The following is a 19,404-nucleotide window of genomic DNA, read 5'->3' as shown; positions in this document are numbered from 1 at the left end:
AAGACGTCATCGACACACGTATTCTGAGCCCATTAAACATGATGTTCAGCATCATATCAACAATACTGGCTCCCTATTTAAGGTGCGTCCATTATCACCGCAGAAGCTCACGTTGCCTCTTAACCAGAGTATTTGCGGACATTCAGACAGTTGTTGACCTTCGCCACGTTATATGGTTCCTAAATCCAATAGTGCTACTCACTTTTGCCTAAAAAAAAAAGCGCGTCAAACCGTCCCTTCACCAACTTCGGCACTTGAGTTTGATCAGCCAGTTCACTTCCGACACGTAGCTGGAAAAGATAACGTGGCTGCTGACGCTTTGTCACGTGTTGCATAGGTCAAAATCCCCGCCACTGCCGATTTTCTGACAATCACCAACCCCCATAAGGACTACGCCGTTCTTAAAAGCATGAGGACTAATTCCAAATTCACTTTTAGGGAGTTTCCTATCTCCAGCTCAAACTCCTACTTACTCTGCGCAACCTCAAACACGAAACTAAGGCCATATAGTTGCAGTAGTAGTAGTAGTATTTCTGGCCATCCATGAACAGTGACAATAATTCTTGGGCACAGTGCATCGCATGCCAGAAGTGCAAAACAACTAAGCATGTGAGGAAAGGTGTAGGAGTGTTCCCTCGGCCCACCAAACATTTCCACACAAACCACCTCCTCGACATCATTGGTTCTTTGCGAGACTCGCACGGCACACACAATCTTGTGCTGAGGCCCTCTGTCGATAATGCACTCCACGCTTTAGTGTGCCCGCAATTATAATCACCGACCAGGGAATGCAGTTTGAGTCCTCCCTTTTTTCAGAGCTGGGCAAACTCCTCGGCTTGTTCTACTTGGCTGCCGGACAGCCAATCGGGAAGAATTTGCTGCAAGTACCGTGAGACTCCCCAACGACCCTGTTCTTGACATCAGATTGGGTCTCAACGCTACCGATCTGTTGCGTCTACTCAAGGAGGCAATGGCAAGCTGAAGCCACCACCAACCACGCGAAGCTGACGTGCCCAGCGTTCGCGAATCGTGTAGGCATGTTCTAATTAGGACGGACGCTCCTTAGAGTAGGAGTTCGCGCAGGACTCCTCTCAATTTAACTAAATAATTTAAACTTAAAGTTCACTAATATTATAAAGGATAATCTTATTTAGCCAATAAGCCAATGGAGAACTGCGTTATGAAATTGCCTTCATTGATGTGCAGTCCAAGATCTCACGCCATCTGCTCGATCTGGATGAAGGCAGTTTGTACCTCTCGTGTTGTTCTCCCATGATGTCGATACCCGCAGTATAGGCCAGTAGTTGGGTAGACTTAAAGAAGATGGTTCCCCTCGCATTAACCTCAGCATCACGTATCACTTTTTTTCAGGACGAGAACGCATGCTAGGGCACCCCCTAGTCGAAGACCGTTGTTGATGTCGAATGATCTTAGTTTTAGCTTAGTCAGTCTTATCAGTTCAGTCATCAGTCGGGATACCGAATTCTCTCATGGGCGTGTACAGTTTTACCCTGGTTATGCTATCATGGGCGCCCTTAAAGTCGATGAAAAGATCGTGCAATTGATGGCCATATTCCAGCAGTTTTTCCATGTCCTTGTAGCACAGAGAAAATATGATCTGTTGCTGATTTTCCTGGAGTGAAGCCTCTGGGCCAATGATGCTCTGGGCGATATAGGCTACCCGACCTTGCAAGAAAACGGAGAATATCTTATAGATGGTACTCAGCAACGTCATACCTCTTTAATTGCTACACTGCGTGAATTCCCCCTTTCTCTGTATGGGGCAGATAATGCCTCGTCGCCAGTCGTTAGGCATTAATTCGCTGTCCTACACCTTGAGCGCAAGTGGATGAACCACTTGATGTAATTGATCGCCTCCATATTTTACCAATTCAGCCGTAATTCCATCGGCTCCTGGCGACTCAAGATTTTTAAGCTGATAATTTGCACGGACTGTTTCTTCGATACTTGGTGGTGGCAGTATTTGTCCGTCGTCTTCAGTTGGCGGGACTTCCAACTCGCCGATGTTCTGGTTGTTCAGTAGTTCACCAAAGTACTCAACTCTACTGGAGCGATGGGTTGAGTATTTTGCCCATTCTGTCGGAAATCAGATTTCCCTCTTCATCTCCACAGGATGAGCATCGAGGTGTACAAGGATTCATCCTGCTGACTTGTTGGTAAAACTTCCGGGCCTGGTGCTCCTGGACTCCTTTTGTGACTGCGGCCAAGTATGTTTGTGGTCATATTTATGATAACGTTCTTCAGGTGATTGCGAACATCATTTGCTGCTGCTTCATCTTCAGGATCTCTGTTGAGTGCGGTTATTGTGGCATCCATTTTCCCTTTATAGGTGTTGTGGAGGACTTTTCTGTTGATGGCTTCAGTGTTAACTCTCACCTGATTGTCAGAGGGGATTCTATGCGGTGTTGTTTTATGCTCCATCGTGGGTACCAATGCACATTGCCCCCTGGAACCTATAATACCCTTTGACCACGTTTACCTCATCATGATTGCTAAAATAACAGAATAAAAACTTTAATTGGGGCTCACTTTTGCGCTTTGAAGCAAATGTAAAATGACCTGTTCTCACTAGAAAATTTTTGTCTCCGAAAACTACTTTTCTTTTATTTAACTTAATATCTGGTGACTTTTATGCCACATGTGTCATTCTTACTCCTACCCGAACAGCAAGGCAGCGTAGTCAGAAGACACAGTTCGTATTCAATGTGGTCTCATGTTCCAATTACTCGCATACATTAAATTCTGCCACTTCGCCTAAAAATCTCATTTTCTGGTGCAAGCCCATTTCATTCGACTTCAATTACTGCACTTGGCTAAAGGGTGTAATGGGACTACTTATCCACACGCCATGCAGTAGCCAAGTGACTCCGTTTCTCTCGGCAGCCATACCCCATCTGTCCACGTATCTCCAGGTGTGCTATGCCTCAGGAAGCTACACGAGAAAGCACTTCAGCGGAGTCATCAAATGACTTTTCAACAATTTCTTTCCTTCCACTGAATTTCACGGCAACTTACTAACATTTAGTATTTTCTCTCTTCGCTGCAGTTTCCCTCCAAGTCCGGTCAGCTCCTCTGGCTGAATGCACACCAACTCACACTGTTACCTGTGCTTCGCCTTCACCGCATTCATCGCCGCGTACAGGTAAATCGCGAGTAGGCCCCGCTGCCACTAGACAATGGCAGTAGGTATTTGTATCTAGATAAGCCAGCGACGAACGTTTCTGCAACTCGGAACGCGGTGCTGAATGTGAGAGTATCTTTTTGTTTATGGAGTGCGCGACTAAGATACATTTCATACTCGAGGCGCTGACGAGTTTTCCGAAAGCGGTTGATGCGGTCGCGATTTCACTCTAGGTCGTTTGGCTGGAGAAGCATTTTTCTACCCCCACCCCCAAGTCGGTGGATTTGTATGGATGGACAGTGGTCATACTAAATATAATTTTGTTATTGTTGTTGGTGTTCCAATGAAGCTCGTCTTCCTCCTGGTCTTCGCTAACCATTTGGCATTACGTTGTTTTTAACTTTGACTTTAAACAAAAATTTCAGTTACGGCCGAGATTTCAACAAAACTAGACGTCGATGACGATAGTAGCCCGTGACGATAGCTAAGACCACGCCAAAACATTTGTCGCAACAAAACGGAAACAATAATAAGATATTTGTCGTTTGTTTAGCAAATTTTTTTAGTGGAATTTTTGCATAATTTTATCGATTTGGCAATCCGATGCGGCGCATGAAAATTTACTGAATTTGATTGGTTGAAGTGAACAATTAAGTCTCCATTCGTTTTTTCCAATTAAATAATAGCCTCACTCGCCGGTGATTCGCTTGCTAAGCCATTTTATTAATATCTATATTGGCATTGTAGCTTTTGCGAAATTTTCGCTGCAGTGTGGAAAATAGTGCGGACTGCGCGACGCGGAGCTGTAGGTAAAGAGTGTGCAACATTTTCTAAATTCGCACTGGCATCTAGTTAAGTTTTATGCGCGATTGTTATAAGCTAAACAACAAGCGGGACTTGTGCAAATCTTTTTGGGAAAGTTTCCTAATTCGTGGGCTGTTTCTCTTGATAGCCATTTTTTGGCGCTGAATGATACAAAGCGCATATTGCGCCAAACCTATGGTGCATTCTTCTTGAATTTAGCAAATTTGTTTTAAATTATTTGGAAAAATTGTTAATTTGGAAAGAATATCATATTCTGAGTGAATTAAAAATATTTCATCCTCGATTTGTTGATAGTTCCGTTGTTTGTGATTTTTCAAAATTATAAAAACTCGTCGTCAGCGAAACGCAACTAGCAAGGTAAGTTTACTTCATTTTGTTGATAACCTCTTCAATCTTTCACACTAAAATTACTATCTGTTTTGCCTTTCGAATTAAAAATTGGCCCTGTGGCAAACTTTTCGACTTTTTGTCAAATGCCAGGTAAGCGACAAAAGGGTGGCGATAAAAAGATACATTATTTACTGATTTGCTTTGCCTCCTCATGATGTCTGCGCCCACAAAGTTTCCTTAATAATTAAAAGGCCAGCGTCCTTCTTTAACTTCATTCCTTTCCCTTATCATTTGAACCTGCTTACTTTCGCGAAAAAAGAAGAGCTATTCTTCTAAAAGTTTCATTGCAAATCATTTTGGTGCATGCAGCCTCCACGTCAAAGTATTACTTACCGGCTTACTACATTTCTCTTAATATTATCATTTACTATATTATCAGTATGTCGTGGCTCCGGTTCGAGCTTTCTGCGCCGTCACTATTTATTGTCGTCTGTCTTTTTAAATGTAATAAATACAACAATTTTTTCGAGAAGAACCGACCTCGCAATAATTTTATAAATATACAGTGAATACTCACAAAAATGATGGAATCCTGGCTGCCTATCGAGAGAGGAAAGCCCGTTCCGAAGTTTTCTCCGAGGCCTGGAATACAATAGAGACTTCTCTAGAATTATCCGGATGGCTCAATGGTTAGAGCACTAAGCTGTCGATGCGGTTCACATCTCATTGGTAACATGGGGATTGTATGATGGCTAGATGGTGAAATGTATTTACGCACAAAGTGCAGGACTCGGGTCTCAGATAGACTACCAGCTTACACACCCCCTAGAACGTCTAGGACCCTCACCCGGAAACGTTTGACACATTACCTCAGGCCAGGTCTATTCAGTATAGGATCAAAACCCCGTGAATTCAGCCAGCCTCAGCTACCCTGGCGTCTCTCCTACCCATCTTCCACTTTTTTGTCTTAAGAATGCCTTTAGTGTAACGTATCACACAAGACCCCCTTTCATCGAAAGGTGATTGCGATGCTGCTCCCACCTTTGGCAGATGAAAAAGGTATGGCAGGTATTATCCATCACGCCCTTGCAATAAATACAGTCGCATGAGCGTGATTTCGCGATTGTGTGCAGGTAAGGTTGAAAATACCCGTGTCCGCTGAACAGCCGGGATAGGTCAGTCAACCTCACCCTGCTTTCGATTGAACCACAGCCATACGTCTTTTATGAGGTGCGCGGTCCTTTTACCTCTCGATTCTCTTTCCCAGGATTGCTGCCACGCGCAGAGAGTACGGGGTGTCACTTCGCAAGCGGCAGCTTCCTTATTTATCTTGGCTTTCCTGATGTATATAAGCAGCAGGAGAGCGATCGGAATAACTCCCGCTGTCACCATTTCAGCTGACTCCGAGACTATATGATAGGCGACGCAACTCGCAGAACCACTTGTCTTTGTTCTCGCGCTAGGCGTTTACGGTACATTTCCTTACTGAGGAAGTCAGTCCATATTCTGGAACCATAAAGGAGGCCGGACTGATCCGCACTCATCAGCTAGCAGCACTTGCTGGATAAGGGACTTCCAACGTTAGACATTAGCCGGCAAATTGATACGAATCGATTATTATTGTTAACAAAAATAGATAAGTATTTTGGTAATAATAAGGGGGCCTTATTCACCTTCGTCTATTTCTCTACTGTCATGCTCATGTATATGCATATTGACGAAACCATGCAAAAGAATATCGGTGCCTCCTGTGTGGAAGCTATGAAAATGGAGGATGCATTGCCTAGAAGTTCGACATGATCTCAAAATTATGTAGCCAAATTACTGGTAATGTCAAATACAAAGAACTGACATCGATATTAACTAGAATGGACAAACGCTCGGGATTTGTATTCCCAGACCATCTCCCAGTGGATCCTATAGGAACCTTAGCAATAATGTACAGATCATGGATTAAACTGATGTAGCCGCAACATAATTATCTGGTGGACAAAACACATGGAATTCGAAGAGGTAGTTTTGTTTTAGATATGGACATACCAAGTACGTTTCTCATGTTAACAGAGTTGGAAAACAATCTCCGGAACCCTGGTCCACTTATTGGACCGATATTTGTTGGTAGTCAGCAAAAGCATAATATTTCTCAGCACTTAATGAGGACTATCTCCACAATGACTACTAGATAATTTTATTTCAGTTAGTGAGGGAACCTTTAAAAATTCTGCAAAGCCAAAATGGGTGAACTTACTAGCGAAAACGACGGTATAAAAAAACGTTTACGAAGGCATGGTTAAACCGGGTACCTGCAAAGTAAGCGCCACGCAGAACAACTTCTTAAGCTCCGTTCGGTTCGCCATCAGTTCGAACAATTGTCCAGAACACAGTAGGTAAAAGTTATGAAGGAGGAAATGAAATGATAATAAAGAAGTAAAGTAATCTCCGGACGATTCTAGGAAGAATTTGGATATTTCTCTCATTGCACTGGGCAAATACTCATTTTGTTCGTCGGATGATTTGAGGGTATTCGTTCTTCAAATTTGCTTACAAAATACCTCGGACCTATACCACATAAATAACGGTCTTTGGTAATGGCCAGTAAAGTTATAGACAGTCCAATTATTACACGAAATTGTACAAATTTTATTTCATTCGATTGGCCAATACTCCGAAGATAATGAACTGCAAGTCACTTTATCCACTTACGACTAATAAAACGACACTTTTTAAGTTATACTCAATTTTAATTAAAAAAACACTGTGTACAGCTATGTTGAGTTTTGATTGGAAAATTACTCCTGCATGTGTCAACGTTCTCCGCTCACCAGGTAGTCAGTCAGTGCGCACCGGCTACACGTCAGGCCGTCAGCTGTGTCGGCGGCAGTTCAGTGCGTCGGCAGAGACGAATTGACCGCGGCGATGCATCCGTGGTTTGCGCCTCCGCTGTGCCGCCACATCACTCCAGCTCCAACTGAAACCGTACGGGTTCACCGGAGCAACCCGACCACGTAATACTGCCAATGGGGTTACTGAATGAACCTGATGCTTCACGGGTGCTTTTTTGAACCGTCTACCGGCTCATTGAAGGTCTTTAGTATAAACAAGGGCACCCACTTGGGTTCGACCCGAAAGCCGAGCTTGAAGGAGTGCTCCCATCGCTCCAGGTCTCTAAAGGGGCCTTCGTATGGTGGCTGCAGCTGCCACCGAGAAGCGTCCACCCGAATGAGGACTTGTGAGCATGTCTTGAGGTCCTTGGGGGTGTCAAGCTCCGGTGTCGTGTGTCGGAAAGGTGGAGTTGGTCATAGCTTCGAAACCGCGTCTCTTAGGAGACGCAGCATACCCAAGTCCCTTAACCTTTCTCTAATATCCAGCACAGGGTCGGCAGGGAGGCGCAGATTTTCTGCAGCGTTAGCCTTGAAATCCTCTCGATAGGCTGTACGAAGGCCAAGGGGGACGAAAGGCAAAGACAGCCACCACTACGGATCGTGCGAGCCATTAAGGCGGCTTTAGCGTCCGATGCCAACTTTCTAGCATCCCATTGGACTGCGGGTGGTATGTAGTAGTCGTATACCGAAACCAAGGAGCTTCACTAACGCCGAGGAAAGAGTAGACTTAAACTCTATGTCTTGGTCCGTGATGATTACGGCTGATACACCAAAGCGTGGGATCCACTCTCGACATCTGGCCTCGACAAATGCTTGTGCGGTAATGTCAATCAGACTTGTTGCTTCAGGCCACGGCGTAACCCTGTCGATGATTGTGAGACATAACATGTGTCCGTGCGAGTCTCGCAAAGGGCCAATGATGTCGAGTTGGCTGGGGTGGAAGTACTTGGTCGACCGAGAAAATACGCCTAATTCCCTTCTTACGTACTTGTTGATTTTGCGCTTTTGGCACTCGATGAACTGTCTGCCCCAAGAGTTTAGGTCCTTGTTCATGAACGACCAGAAGTATTTTCCAGTGACTAACCGATTCGTCATCTTGCTCTCGAGTTTGACGCTCAGATATCCCGACTCCACTCTCCTGTCGCACGAAAACATACCAAGTTCAACTTTCGTAAATCGAACTTCGGAAGTCTGAACTTAGCTCTGGCGGCAATCGACTGGGCTCCCTTCCTCTTCACCATTGATATCCACAAAAAACTTAACCAAAAACACATTACGAGGAAGAAGTTCACATCTCCTAGAACCTATGCTGATTTAAGTCCAGAAAGAAATATTTGACCAATGCTGAAGACTCACTAAAGCGCGGAAACCTCAAACCTTTCTGGTTCCACATTCGTAAATCCCGCTGTCCTACCCAAATATCCTCTGCGCCCATTAAATTCTCTGGCTCCTCAGTTAACTCTCCCAAATATCTTGTCATTTGCTCTGCCGCTACTTATCCTCAGTCTATGTTTCCTCATTCTCCACATCCCTCCCGCTAGTGGATGTAGCCTGGCTCGTATCACCAACCATTCCCCTACTTACCGTTGTCCTTGTCGAGTACCTTATTAGTAAAATTGATGCTAAGGTCGGCCCTGGCTACGATGGTCTTCCAAGCCCCTTTTTACTTAAAACTGGGTCAGTCCATCTCCCTTCCCGTATATCTTATTTTCAACAAAAGCCTCGAAGAGAATCATTTTCCTTGTGGAAAGAGGCTCTCATCATCCCCATACACAAAAGTGGCGATTGTACGCCTGTCGAGAATGACCGTTCTATTTTCCTCCCCTCCTCCTGTTTCAAAATGCTAGAAAGATATGTCAACGACTGGTTGTCCACTCACTTTGGCCACTACATAGTGAAAGAGTAACACGGTTTTGTTAAGCGTAGGTCCACTGCCTTCAGCTTGCTTGACTTTACCAACTTTGTCGTGAAATATTACATTCGCGGCAAGAAGTACATACCATTTTTACTGACTTCGCTAAAGCCTCCGACACTGTAAATCACAAGTTACTTCTATCCAAACTCTCGTCTCTAAGGGTTGCCACGCCACTTGTTTTATGGCTTGCCTCTTACCTTTCCAATCGATCCAGCCTTCTTACTTGTCCCTGTTTGCTCTATGCCGACGACCTTAAGTTGTTTTCCACTATATCGCCTATAGACTGTGTTTCCCTTCAATCTAAGTTAGACACTCTGGTTCGTTGGTGCTTGGCTACTCGTTTAGCGCTAAACGTCAGAAAGCAAAATTGTTAGGCTCTATACTTGACTTCTCATCTGATTTTGACCCCATCCAACCCTCTTATTTCTCTGCAATTCCCTCGTGAGGAATACCCTCGAGTACTGCTTCGTGATCTGATCACTTTCCCGCAACTGCCATTGGCTTGCCCTTAAAAATATGCAGCCTAAATTCACCCGTTCCTTCTGCTTTAAGAAAAGCTTCCCTCGTGTGGACTACCCCTCCCGCCTCTGCTTTCTGAACCTTTCCTTCCTACAAGACCGTATATCCTATATGGATTTATGCACATTTTTTAAACTTTTCCCGAGTCTGATGGACTGCTCGGCCGCTAACGACATCACCTGCCGTCCTGCGTCTCATAACACTCATAACGTGGATATTGTCAACGTGCCCTTCGCAGAGTTCGAAGTCAACTTCCACTCCCCGATTCCTAGGCTTTGCCGAAGTTACAACGCACAAAAGCTTGTCCCTTTTAGCTTGTCCTCTTTATGTAGTTTGAAGCACAGGATAATGTTTTTGTTTTCTCCTCCTCCTGCAGTTGGAGTTTACTTTGTTTGTTGTCCGTTAAATAAATAAATAATGTGAGACTCTGAATTCTGACAGTATTTTAAACACTATCGAGTGGTTTTTGCTATCGTGTTTCGCATAAAACCTTAAAAATTATACTTTTGCTTCAACTCTCCTGGAAAGAAATCTCCACAGGCTCATGAACCTTAATGTTAATCGTGTGCTCCAATATACAGGGGTTGAACGCTCCTCTATAGTCCCTCCTTCTACTTACCATGGATTTAATTTTTGGAAAGGAACAAAAACAAATCATCGCGTTGCCCCACACAACAGCAACCTTAGGCTTAGTTAAAGTTTAGAAACTTATGTTGGTTGCCAACCCTCATATCCTGGCTTTGTGTAACCTTACCTTTCCACAATTTTTCGTGTCTTCGAAACGTCCAACTCAATAAAAAATTATTTGCTGCACAAATCGTTGCCACCGACTACGGCAGAGTCCATCGATAGCAAAAGTAGTAAGTGACAAATCACCTATGCTTTTACATAAGCAACGTAGTATCTGTAAGGGAAAAGTAGTCACCGTGCTATTCGAAATAGAACATAATCTAAATATAGCAACACACCAGCCTTAAAACGCGTTCGCTATACTAACCCAACCCATTTCATATCAGATACTTTTACAGAGCTAGTACCCTCACTTGCATTCCAGCAGGTTAAAGCCCTTTTTGCATAAATTTATACTTGCATTCTATCGCTGGCGACATAAGTGCATTCTGTATATGGAAATTTCAACTATTAATATCCACAAGAAAAAATCTAAAATCAGAAATCCAATCAGTATGATCCGATCCGATCGAGTCAGATACACATGCATGAAAAAAATATGTTAATTTCGGATGCAACCGATCAGCTCGCTAACAAACTGATTGGCATGTAATCTTGGAAATGTTGCTAATCGGGAAATACCATCATCTCATCATTGTAATATGATTCAACACTTCTTTGTTGGCTATGGAAGAACTTGATCGGATATGGGCGTCGTAGACAGGTTGTTCATTAGCCGGTGACTAGTGGCTACCGAGTTAGTTGCTAGTTGCTTTGTCCGGAGTCAGTATTGTCGTCCCGGTGTGATTTAGGGAATGTGACATTACACAGAAAGGAACCTCTTAGCACATTGGAAATAGCATTACAGGCCATATTATTTTGTGCCTGATAGTCTCGGTAATAAAAATCTTGTGCAAGATTCTTCTAGGAAACTCAGAGCATAAAGTCAAGCTGAGTATCGATAATGTTGAAAGGCCTTAAGTGGTGGAAAACCTACTCCGGTCGGCAACCCATTCGCCAATGAGGAGCATTCTGATTCCCATATCTTCTCTGCGCTGGTGCTTCTTCACATGTCATCCATAAGCCTGACTTAGACGTCCACCATGTCCGAATGGCATTGAAAATTCCAATCATCTTCGTAATTTCTTCGGAAATGGACACAAACATAAAAAACCAACGAATAACACACTCAACAATTTTCTCAACGCAGCTGGACTATAAATAACACGAAGGAATGCGAGTAGTAATCATATATGGAAAGAAAGAATCCTCAACGTTTTTACCTTTATTTGAAGTCATCCAGCATCAAAATCATTTCATCTTCATCTTCCGAGAGGAAACTTAGTGTGGATGCCTTTTGCTTCTGGTTCTTAAATTGTTTAGTGGGAAAAGCACCAGAGATATTGCATTGCAACAGCTCCACGATGGCTGATTATTGCTGTTTTTATTGGAGATTTAATGATAAAGAAAAGAAGATTTTTTAGAGGCGACTCATGGGCATGAAGCGAGTTTAGAAGAAATGAATTCCGAGCAAATGCATTTAAGTAGCCATTGAACTTGATGCTGAAGATTATATCTGGGCTCCAGGATGGAGTTAATTATTGGACCATACAAGAGATGGTAACATTATCTTGGTTGGCCGGTAGGGCGTAATTTGCAATTAGCATTCGATGACGACATAAGTTTGGACTTCGTACACTTCATTTCAATGAGGCTAATCGTAGTAATAATGGGTAATTAAGATATAATAATAATGGGATAGGTTCAAAAATAAATATGTATTTTATTGGATTGCATATCTAAATACGAGAACTGAGAAAAACCAGTTCATTGAAAGTTTTAGATTACATCTTCCACTAGCACTACAGAGAACCCCTTGCAAATATAACTGACCTTTCCATGATGGCTTCTTCAGGATGGTTTCATACTGGTACTGACGATTTTTAAGGTTTTTATATTGGGTTGGGGGCAAAGAATTGTCGTATCTGTGATCGAAATTTGAGGCTTTATTCGATTTAAGTTAAATATGCGCCGTTTTGTTCGCAAACTTGTTGCCATTTAGACAATTTCATTATCCCCCCTTAGAAAGCCCCCCCCCCCCTCCTTATTTGCAAAAAACTCAGACAGCCAGTTTTCGCAAGCCTCTTTTGAGGCCTACTTAGTAGCAGCAAGAACGTCCGGACTATACGGGGGTGCGATAGGATATCCCATCCGAACTCCTGTAGCTTCTGGCGGGCCATCAAAGATGTGTGAGGCTGAGCGTTGCCTTGGTGGAACACAACACCATTCCTATTGACCAATTCTAGCCGCTTCTGGTCAATCACCTGCTTCAAACGGTCGAGTTTCTCACAGTAAAGGACCGAATTGAGGGTTTGGCCATAGTTAAGCAGCTCATAGTGGATGATTCCCTTGGTGGTTTGGGCCGGCTTGCCGCGCTTCGACCATGACTTTTATCGCTTGAGGTTGTCGTACGGGATCCACTTTTCATCACGAGTCACCCTTCGTTTCAAAAATGGGTCGAATTCGTTCCGTTTCAGCAGTGCATCACAGGCGTTGATTCGGTTCAAAAGATTTTTTTGCGTCAACTCGTGTGGCAACCAAACATCCTGCTTTTTTGGAATCCAATCTTCTGCAAATGGTTCTAAAGGGTTTTATGGTCTATACTCAGTTCCTCGCCAATCGAGCGAATGCTCACATGCCGGTCTACTTGGATGATTCCGACAATTTTATCGGTTTCTACGACTATTGGCCTACCAGTATGTCCGGATAGCTGAGTGGTTAGAGCACAAGGCTGTCGTACGGAAGGTCGCGGTTCAAATCTCACTGGTGGCAGTGGAATTTGTATCGTGATTTGACGTCGGACATCAGTCGACTCAGCTGTGAATGAGTACCTGAGTCAAATCAGGGTAATAATCTCGGGCGAGCGCAATGCTGACCACATTGCCTCCTAGTGTATCGTTACGGTCTTGAATGAAGTGCTCTAACACACTTCAAGGCCCTGATCCAACATGGATTGTTGCGCCAACGATTATTATTATTATTAGTACGGGGTGTATCTTCGACATCCACTATCAGTATCGGGCCCATAAACTTCACAATTTTGTTCGGCCGCCTTCATTTCATTTTTCCCTCTCAGGTAGTAAAAACGTAAAATATGACGAATTTCTTGCTTGGTGGACTCCATCTTTCACGCGCTATAACGTAAGACTGAAACATATGATCACAACACTGTCAAGAAGACACTTGTAGCACAGATTGTCGTCTTCAAATCGCCGTATAGTATGACCCGATGCGATAAGTACAACACAAGATATGTTTAATTGTCCTCATCTATTGACAAAATACGACATTTCTTTTTCCCCAACCCAATATTTGTGTATACTGCGATTTCAGCTAATGTACGTACAATCATATATATGTTAACGATTCACATCGAATCAATCACAAATGATCGTACTCTGTGTGCGTGAGGTATAGTTTTAATTCAACTTTCACATCCCTGCATGAAATATGTCCAATTAAATTGCAAACGATTCCTGCAAACTGGGAGCTACAGCGTAGTTGCTAGTCGTAATAAGTTACTACTTCGTTGGTCATAGAAGCAGCCCCAAATAATAACGATTTCAGAACCGAAGCTTTTTGCAAGTTGCCAAAAATGTTTCGATGGTCCGGTTAACAATTTTAACGAGTGGTTCCTTATTTACGATGAAGAGGAGCTGAAGAAGTGGATGGAACAACACTTCACCACTTTTTTCAACCACACAACATCCAGTGAAGTTCTAGTTTCCGTTCGGTGAAACGGCTAGCCACGGTACCATGCTGCTTTTCCAGATAGAAGTACTAGGAGTGATATTATCCCATGCGATCAAACGGATTAAGCCACTGGTCTTGACAGTCTCATGCAGAATTGTCCATTAAAGCTGCGGAAGTTTTCTCGAAGGGCTACTTTCACTTATGCGACAAAGCTGGAAATCTGCGATCTTCAGAGTGTTGGAAGAAGGGGTTAGATATCGTTTAGGCACTTGCCTTGCGCATCACGGCTGGACGGGTATCTGTGTGCTTCCTACCATCGCTAAGGCACATGTCAGCTGAAATTACTCTCAATCCTCTAGATCATTTTGAAACAGTGTGTAGTGCTTAAACCTGCATCTTCCCGCCGATATCCGGAAAACGTGGAAGGCTTCAATGAAACATGCCATTCTCCTCAAACACTTTGACTAGTCATATAATAGCTGCTTGGTCTCCTATCAAGTCATGAAGTCTGATCACATGGATCTTAATTTGGAAAAAGAAGTAGACTCGAACTGAAAACAAGCACCAACAAAACCAAAGTCAGTCTGACTAGGCATTGCACTCTTTCTATCTACTTAATCAGTCAAAGCATTAAAGGTGTTAATTAATTTTTATATTTCAGTAGTGTTGTGTCTGCTGATGACGACAGATATCATTTGGCGTATTCATCATCACCATCAACGGCGCAAAAACCAGTATCCGGTCTAGGCCTGACTTAATAAAGAACTCCAGACATCCCGGTTTTGGGCCGAGGTTCACCAATTCGATATCCCTAAAGGCTGTCTGGCATCCTGACCAACGCCCTCGCTCCATCTCAAGCAGGGTCTGCCTCGTCTTCTTTTTCTACCATAGATATTGCCCCTATCGAATTTCCGGGCTGGATCATCCTCATCCATACGGATTAAGTGACCCGTCCACCGTAAGCTATTGAGCCGCATTTTATCCACAACCTGACGGTCATGGTATCTCGCTCATAGACTTCGTCGTTATGCAGGCTAAGGAATCGTCCATCCTCTTGTAGGGGGCCTGAAATTCTTCTCTCAAACGCGGCCAAGAGTTCGCAGTTCTTCTTGCTAGGAACCCAAGTCTCCGAGGAATACATGAGGACTGGCAAGATTATTGTCTTGTACAGTAAGAGCTTTGACCCTGTGGTAGAGACGTTTCGAGCAGAACAGTTTTTGTAAGCTGAAATAGGCTCTGTTGGCAGCCAACAACCGTGCGCGGATTTCATCATCGTAGCTGTTATCGGTTTTCATTTTCTACCCTAGAAAGGAGAAATTATCAACCGTCTCAAAATTGTATTCTCCTATCTTTATTCTTCCCGTTTGACCAGTTCGGTTTGATGTGGTTGGTTGGTTGGTTTCTGTGCTGACGTTCTGGACGTATGGGGCTATCCGGCCTACCAAGATAGCGGATCTTATGGATGGTAATCAGCAAAGTGATACCTCTATAATTGTTGCACTGTGTGATATCACCCTTTTCATGTATGAGACAGATAATGCCTCGTTGCCAGTCGGCAGGCATTGATTCGCTGTCCCATACTTTGAGCAGAAGTTGATGAACCACTTGGTGTAATTGGTCGCCTCCATATTTAACTAATTCGACTGTAATTCGATCGGCTTCTGGCGACTTATGATTTTTAAGCCGATGAATTGCACGGACTGTTTCTCCTATACTTGGTGGTGGCTGTATTTGTCCGTCGTCTTCATTTGACGGGACTTCCAACTCGCCGCTGTTCTGGTTATTCAGTAGTTCATCAAAGTACCCAACCTATCGCTCCAATATACCCATTCTGTCGGAAATCAGATTTCCCTCTTTGTCTCGGCAGGATGAACATCGAGGTGTATCATCCTGATGACTTGTTGGTAAAACTTGCGCGCCTGGTGCGGTTGCTCCCTGTACTTTTCTAGTTCACAGGCTCGTTGGTTCTCCCAGGCCTTCTTTTTCAGTATAATAAGTCGCTTGTCCGTCCGACGGAGTTCGTGATAAGTCTCTGCGCGTGCCCGCGTTCTCTGAGAATGCAACATTACTCGGTATGCAGCATTCTTTCGTTTCATTGCTAGCTTGCATTCATCGTCAAACCAGCCGTTCCGACTTTTTTTGTGGCTGGGGCCAAGTATGTTTGTGGCCGTATGAATGCTAACGTTCTTCACGTGGTTGTGAAGACCATTTGTTGATGATTAATCTCCAGGATCTCTGTTGACTGCGGTTTTTGCGCTATCCATTGCCCTCTTATAGGTCTTGCGGAGGGCTGTGTTGTGGATGGCTTCAGTATTCACTTTCACCTGATTGTCAGAGAGGATTGTAGGTGGTGTCGTAATTCGAGCTCAGAATACTATGCCAACGAGATAGTGGTCCGAGTCTATATTAGCCCCCCTATATGTTCTGACATTCATCAAGGTGGCGGCGGTCGATCAGCACGTAGTCGATTTGGTTAAAAGTGGTCCCTTCTGGAGAGGTCCATGTATGTTTATGGACCGCTTTCCGCGCAAACCAGGTACTTCCAACAACCATTTCGTGCGATACTGCTAACTGAATAATTCGCAGTCCGTTATCATTGGTATCCCTATGTAAGCTATGGGAGCCGACGTATCGCTTGAATACGGATTCCATCCCTACTTGACTGTTGGAGTATGATTTTGATATGATACTTGCGACAGGCTTGAAGGATCCCCTCAACCGCCTCGTGGAAAGTATCCTTCTTCGACTCTGCAGTCTCTTCTGTAGGGGCGTGAACATTTATGAGGCTTCGCAAACGCAGAGTACATAGCATTTCGCTTATATTTTCAAAGCCGATAGCAGTAGGTTTCATTTTTTGGCTGACTACGAAACCTACTCCGAGCACATAGTTTACTGCATGGCCGCTATAATATATGGTGTAGCGACTCTTTTCCAGGAAACCGGTGCCTGTCCATCGCATCTTTTGCAACGCTGTTACATTAGCCTTATATTGGAACAGGGTATCGGCTAGCTGCTCAGCAGCATTCGGTCTGTACAGGGAGCGCACGTTCCATGAGAAAATGCGCAAATCGTTAATCCGTTGTCGTTGCCGGTTTCGTCGTTGTAAAATCCATTCTGTCCCAGGCTCCTTTCGTGGCTTCTTAACATCGGTTTTCCGTATAGGGTTATCAGCCCTACCCAACCCCCAACCTGGAGGGCCAGATGGTACATTTTGTCCCGTTTTTAGGCGCGGGAGACTCACCTGCATACTCTTTTCTTCTGCAGTTTTTCATAAAGAAAAACTCCCAGCGATCACCACCTGGAGGTGGAAATAGGGTTTGGTAGTAGAGCTGTTGGTTCAGCAAACGTTTCCCGGGTTTTATGTTCCATCGTGGGTACCAATCCACGTTTCGCCCTGGGACCTATACTACCCTTTGACATTTGTCGAATTAATATCGATTAACATGCTTTTGCACCAACTTCGACTAGTCTACTGTACTAATGCTTTTTTGTCTATGCTGCTAATATGGGAGTAGTACATAAAGAGAGGCCATAAGAGTGTCCGGATGGCTCAAGTGGTTAGAGCGCTGGGCTGTCGTAGCGGAAGGTCACGGTTCACATCTCGCTGGGGGCAGAGGAATTTGTTATCGTGATTGGATGTCGGACACCAGTCGACTCAGCTGTGAATGAGTACCTGAGTCAAATCAGGGTAATAATCTCGGGCGAGCGCAATGCTGACCACATTGCCTCCCACAGTGTACTGTGGTGTACCGTTACGGTATTGAATGAAGTGCTCTAACACACTTCAAGGCCTTGATCCAATATGGATTGTTGCGCCAACGATTATTATTATAAGAGTCCTACATCGAGACATCCTGACCTGAAAAACTTTTAAACGTAGAATTTTCCCGGCGTATGGGTGGGATAACCGTGGACGTGTTGATGGGAAGGCAGAGTGGTAGTGGATATTCTATACCTTGAAATGGATTTCACAGTCCTAAAATGACCGACGAATGAGCCATCCCAGAAAGAAATGGCACAAAACAGTGGAGTAGTAGCATCTTCGTGGAAACTCCTAGAGGGAACTAAAATATATTACGATCAACCAGTAACGAAGGCAGTGTGCTCTGTCAACCACACTTCGGCATCTTTTTATAGTTCACGCTTTTTCATACTTCACGCTTTCAACCTGTTAAAAGGGTTATTCACCCCTTAACAATGCCAAAAGAAGCAAGCTGAGAGCAAAACCTGAAGATATAATCCAAAATAAATTCATAATATTTTACGAAACCCTTAAATGGAACAAAGTTAATTTTTCGCGCTTGCACGGTAACATTACTTGCTTCTAGTTATGTCTAGTCTGATAAAGGGTTTTATAATAAAAATCTTAGCGTTGTGCTCCTGATTTGACTCAGATGTTCATTTTTAGCTCAGCCAACTGGTATCGAAGATCTCGTTACGATACAAATTTCTTTGCCACCAATGAGATTTGAATCTTGAATTTCCATTGCAATAGATTGATACTTTGATTATGATATGCTCCAAACACTGAATCGTATATCTACCCATTGTCGTGTTATTATAAGAGATTGCAGATTGGGACTTGTAACGACTGTAAGTTTAAAAATACTCTAAACGGAATTCTCAAAAATTTTAAAAAAATTTTACAAATGGCGCCCAATGTGGGGCTTGCGAGTGCTTATTTCGAGTATCCGCGAATATTTCAATTGTCGCACCATATCAGGAGGCGAAAAAAAGCAATGGTACAAAACAACCTTGCCCATTGTTGAAGTCGATTTAGTTACATTTTCTGAATTTACAGAAATTAGCTGGAGCTCATTTTATGACTTATTACATATTGATGTCGATACCAATGATAGCAAAAGTAACGCTTCCTAGATATACAAATGTTCGAACCCTTCTTTTGACCAAGTAATGCAAATGAATGTCTGATTGCGGACAGTTTATGGACTACCCCTTCCCGTTAACAATTTGGGCGATGAGTTGTCGGAGATCCACTTGGTTTTAAAGCTCATACAAAAACCTTTTGTCGTAAGCGATAAATTTATCCGCATTCTTGCTATGAGCAAGTTGGTAACCTCTCAATTTTTATGGCTGCTAGTCACCTTTTACGAGAAATTAGCAAAAGGTAGTTCGACCTTTCGTGGGGTTTCCATCTTAACCACGCCTAAGTCTTATTTTCATCCGTTTCTGTCAACTTCTCCATTTCTGGTAGACCCCACTAAAACTCCTGTCTACGTAACTTATTGGTCGATAATTCTAGTATATTGGGTTGAACTGTGTGGCACAATCATACATCGAATCGCGACTCTTCTGTTTCCTAACCAAGCTATCCACAGGCATTTCACAAGTACCCCGATGATGATGCT

General features: G+C 43.6%; 1 protein-coding gene across 1 annotated transcript in view; it reads left to right on the top strand.

The window, feature by feature from the left end:
• The first annotated feature begins 3,237 nt into the window (after positions 1-3,237).
• The window catches only part of LOC119651631, a 264,754-nt gene continuing 248,587 nt past the window's right edge, over positions 3,238-19,404 (top strand). Inside the window, exon 1 of the mRNA XM_038055295.1 lies at positions 3,238-4,324. The gene's annotated coding sequence lies outside the window, so the exon portion shown is untranslated. The remainder of the gene's footprint in view (positions 4,325-19,404) is intronic.

Source organism: Hermetia illucens, chromosome 3 (assembly GCF_905115235.1).
Source record: "Hermetia illucens chromosome 3, iHerIll2.2.curated.20191125, whole genome shotgun sequence".
NCBI lineage: Eukaryota > Metazoa > Arthropoda > Insecta > Diptera > Stratiomyidae > Hermetia > Hermetia illucens.
Note: the sequence above shows the minus strand (reverse complement) of the source record. Positions and strands in the feature narration are given on the sequence as shown.